This window comes from Palaemon carinicauda, chromosome 5 (genome assembly GCF_036898095.1).
Source record: "Palaemon carinicauda isolate YSFRI2023 chromosome 5, ASM3689809v2, whole genome shotgun sequence".
Classification (NCBI taxonomy): Eukaryota; Metazoa; Arthropoda; class Malacostraca; order Decapoda; family Palaemonidae; genus Palaemon; species Palaemon carinicauda.
Window position 1 is genome coordinate 118048085 of NC_090729.1, and position 5000 is coordinate 118053084.

At 34.8% G+C, this 5000-nt stretch overlaps 1 long non-coding RNA gene across 3 annotated transcripts in view; it reads right to left on the reverse strand.

Annotated features, from left to right (window-relative positions):
* Positions 1–5000, reverse strand: part of LOC137640533 (uncharacterized) — a 201086-nt gene that overhangs the window by 56908 nt on the left and 139178 nt on the right. The window contains exon 3 of one of the 3 annotated variants that reach the window (XR_011044392.1): positions 1550–1590. The exons of the other annotated variants lie outside the window; for them this stretch is intronic. This is a non-coding gene — a long non-coding RNA (uncharacterized lncRNA). Of the gene's footprint in view, positions 1–1549; positions 1591–5000 lie in introns of those variants that run through there. 3 annotated transcript variants of the gene reach the window in all.

A 5000-nucleotide genomic window follows, 5' to 3' on the forward strand; every position in this document is an offset into this window, starting at 1 on the left:
GAGAGAGATATTCCTAGATATCGAGAGAGAGAGAGAGAGAGAGAGAGAGAGAGAGAGAGAGAGATATTCCTAGATATCGAGAGAGAGAGAGAGAGAGAGAGAGAGAGAGAGATATTCCCAGACATTGAGAGAGAGATATTCCTAGATATCGAGAGAGAGATATTCCTAGATATCGAGAGAGAGATACTCCTAGATATCGAGAGAGAGAGAGAGAGAGAGAGAGAGAGAGATATTCCTAGATATCGAGAGAGAGAGAGAGAGAGAGAGAGAGAGAGAGAGATTCCTAGATATCGAGAGATATTTTCCTAGATATCGAGAGAGAGAGAGAGAGAGAGAGAGAGATATTCCTAGATATTGAGAGAGAGAGAGAGATATTCCTAGATATTGAGAGAGAGAGAGAGAGAGAGAGAGAGAGAGAGAGAGAGATAGAGAGATAGAGATATTCCTAGATATTGAGAGAGAGAGAGAGAGAGAGACTTCGTATGTAAATATGTAAACATACCAAGTACTTACTCTAGCCCCTAAAGCCTTATGTTTTCTAACTTCTGACTTCACTAAGATTAACAGCTATCCATAACAATTACCTCTGCCAACGAAGTCTGAAGGAGGTTATGTTTTCGTCCCTGTTTGTTTGTTTGTGAATGAACAAATTCCTGGCCACAATTTTACTCAGTTGTGAAACTTTCAGGGAATAATTCTTATGTTGAGACATTGGAAGTGATTCAATTTTGAAAGTCCTATGTCAAAGGTCAAAGGTAAAGGTCCAGGTCAAAGGTAAAGGTCCAGGTCAAAGGTAAATGTACAGGTCAAAGGTCAAATCAAAAGTAAAGGTAAAAATCAAATGTAAAGGTTAAAGGTAAAGGTCAAAGGTCAAGGTTAAAGGTCAAAGGTCAAGGTTAAAGGTAAAGGTCAAGGTTAAAGGTAAAGGTCCAGGTTAAAGGTAAAGGTCCAGGTCAAAGGTAAAGGTCCAGGTCAAAGGTAAAGGTCCAGGTCAAAGGTAAAGGTCCAGGTCAAAGGTAAATGTCAAGGTCAAAGGTCAAGGTAAATGCAAATGTAAAGGTTAAAGGTAAATGTCAAGGTTAAAGGTCAAAGGTCAATGGTAAAGGTTATGGTCAAGGTAAAGGTCATGGTCAAAGGTAAAGGTCAAAGATCAAAGGTAAATGTCAAGGTCAAATGTAAATGTCAAGGTCAAAGGTCAAAGGTAAAGTAAAAATCAAAGGTAAAGGTAAAAGTTCAGGTCAAAGGTAAAAGTTCAGGTCAAAGATAAAAGTTCAGGTCAAAGGTAAAAATAAAAGGTAAAGGTAATGGTTAAAGTCAAGATAAAGTTCGAGAAATAAGCTGCCGTGGTGGAGGTCTGCTCTCTACTGAGCGCCCCTCTATTTCACTCCTTTTTCCCCTAACTGGTGTTAGTGTTTAGAAAATGACTGGTTTAAACTCACCTTCAACTCCACAGTTTCAAAATCCAATCCTGGTAAGCTCTGATTTCACCTTTAGACATTTTTCCAGTTATTCTATTTCCTCCAGTTGAAAGTCACGCAATTTAAAAGCATTTATCGCCCTTGTAGTTTGCATGGAAACAGCTATACACATCTGGAAGAGAAAATTAAACTATTTTAAATCTGAAATTTTAAACTGAATGTTCTTTAAACAGCTATCGACATATGAAAATATTAAATTTCACTTATTTTTAAATCTGAAAAATGGAAAAACTAAATGTCTATCTCACTAAAGAAAGCATTAATGTTATAATATTTTATCTCTACACAACACGACATCTCATAATCTTCTTAAGGAATTAACAAACTGCCTAACTATAAGCTAATTACTCAATCATATAACAGACATTATGAACGACGTAGGATCATTTCTTTGTTCGGGGGTAAAAAGAGAAAACTCCTTATCAAACATTTTAGTTTACTTTGAAAACCTTTAAATTAGTTTTACCATTTTCTAATTTACCATTTTTATACTTGATAAAACTGTTTAGTAGCCTAATAAACTATGCATGTTTATTTCAGTTTTGGGGGAGTTGAGAGTTAAAGGCAAAACATTGAATAGGAATTAAATTACTTTAGTCAACATTTATTGGTTAATTTGATAATGAAAAATATCACAGTTTACAATCCAGAAAAAAGGCAACAGCAAGAAAATATAACCAAAGAAAATGCACAAAAAACAATTTTAAACACACTTCACTTCAACCGTTGAGTAAATTCTGAATTGGCAAAAAGTTAGAGAGAATTTCATTAAAGTTTCTCTCTCTCTCTCTCTCTCTCTCTCTCTCTCTCTCTCTCTCTCTCTCTCTCTCTCAAATATGAACCAAATTTCTAGTCTCCGTGAGAATGATGTCCAAACTTATGGCTGATTTACGTGATTGGACATTTCGTTTGACCGTGACCTTGACCTTCGGCATGGATCTTCCAAATTTTTTATAATTTCCAGCTTTTTAAATAACAGTTAATTCCTACAAGTTTCATTACTCTACTATTAGAATTGTGGCCAGGAAGCTGTTCACAAACACACAAACGGGCAAATTTCTTCTTCCAAATAAAATTAAGGACAGGAACTTTGAGGGAAAAAAAAAGAAAAAAAAGATACTTTACAGGACACAGTTATGTTGCAATAGGGTACTTATAATATCCGGAATAAGTAGTATGTGATCTTCTAGAGCTGTCAAAGGTATGGACATCTTGAAAAAAAAGATTGCAAGATCAAGACTGGTGATAAAAAGTACGAAAAATGTTCAGGAAATCCCACCACTAAGGAATGCAATTCATAATAAATGAAATGTATAAACTGCACTTGGTTGAACAAAGTGGATAATTATATAGTGAATTCAAGGAATTGCAAAGCTTATGATTTGGAATTATAGAGATTGGCAGACAATACAACCCATGGATACTAAGGATGTCAAAGTGTCTATGTAAATATTCAATTTGTTATAAAATATTTCAAATTCGAAAACTAATAAATGAGAAACATTTAACAAGAAACAGAAGACTTCCTTGTTCTTTAAACGCTTCTATAATGTGAATTTGACAAATACCAGTTATGCAGTGTGATATGCAAAATACCTAAGAATACATACGATAAACTTATTTCGTAGGTCCTGTAGCGAGTAGAATTCCCCCATATAATAGGACCAGGAAAGCAGTCCTTAAAGGAAAGTAAAATACTGCATTCTACTGGGGTTACTGGAGAGATTTTAAAGGCTTTTATTAGTAGTGCAAATAGGCAGGAATCATTACCACCGCCAACGAAGTTTGAGGGAGGTTATGTTTTACTCACTGGCCACAACTTTAATCGTAGAATAATTTAACTTACAGGGACTTACAGTTATGTAAATAGCTGGAAAGGATTAAATTTTGGAAGCTCATGGTCAAAGGTAAAGGTCACGGTCCAGCGAAATGTCAAATTCTCTTAATCAGCCATAAGTTGGGACATCGTTGTCACAGAGTTTTCAAACTTGGTTCATATTTGAGTGTATGGAAATCCACGCCAATTAACACCTATGAATGTCAAAATCAATGTCAAGATTGAGCAAAAGGTCGAGAAATATGCTTCTTCGTTGGAGAACTGCGTTCTACTGAGTGCCCTTCTAATTGTTTTTATATTAGTCTTGCCCATAATGCTCGCCCTTGGGAACAGGATGGGAACGTATTTTAGAAATGTGGCTCATATGGCCAGCCATAGGGCACAGGGTAGACATTTATTTGGCTAATCAATGAGTGGGAATATTAACCCTTTTTCTGAATTAAAAGAAAAATTTTTATCCACCTAATTAAATTTTAAACATGTCTACCTAGAATTATATATATGCATAATCTAAAATATTAAGAATATTCGAGTTACACAAAACAACACTATGATACAAGTAAGGTTCTTGCAACTATTTAAATACTTTAAATTTCCCTTTTGCAATATTTTGATTAACACGAAAAGTACCCTAATCTTGTTGAGTTATACACTTATATAGCACATTCATTCTCCATTTACTCTCTATTTCTGTTACTAACAATACTGTAGTTTTAAATTCTGTCGAAAACCATTAAAATTTGACAGGCCATTCAACACTTCAATACAATTGTTTTCTAATAATGTTTGAATACTGAAGTTAACTCTTCAAGTAATGTATAGATGTAAGATGTTTTCACCAATAAATACATCTCTAATGACCATTGCAGTAAGCAGCCACACCTACACCGAGAGGTCAGAGATCAGAGGTCTTAAACTAAGCCCCTCCCCCTTACACAGAGTACATTTGCTACACCATCTGTGCTAAGGTCAGAAACCAATCTGATGTCAAGTCTTAAGGAAATTCATTGTAAAATAGAGGGGGCACTCGGTAGAGCGCAGACCTCCGCCATAACAGCTTATTTCTCAACCTTGTTCTTGACTTTTGACTTTAACATGTATTAATTGGTGTGAATTTTCATAAACTCAAATATGAACCAAGTTCGAAGTCCCTGTGACAACGATGTCCAAACTTATGGTTGATTACGTAAATTGGACGTTTCGCTTGACCATGACCTTGACCTTTGGCATTGACCTTCCAAAATTTAATAATTTTCAGCTTTTTACATAACAGTTAATCACATTAAGTTTCATTGCGATTAAAATTGTGGCCAGGAAGCTTTTCACATATAAACACACACAAACACAAAAACAGGGGGTAAGACGTAACCTCCTTCCAACTTAGTTGGCGGAGGTAATTATTATAAATTCCCTGCCAGTAATAGATGATAATGCTATTAAATAGAGATGAAACAAAGCATAAATGATAAGAGTTTTAATTGCATTAATTTGAAAGTTACTCTCCGTGAGTCAAATTATAGCAGTCAGGAATGTGGGATTCTATATTATTATTATGAAAAAATATCTTGCTGGTAATTCATTTACTGTTGCTGCTCTGTATTTAAAACAACACTTGATTTATCTAAATTACATTAAATACAATTTCTGGAAGTTTCATAAATTTGGAATTTACCACAGTTTGTGCA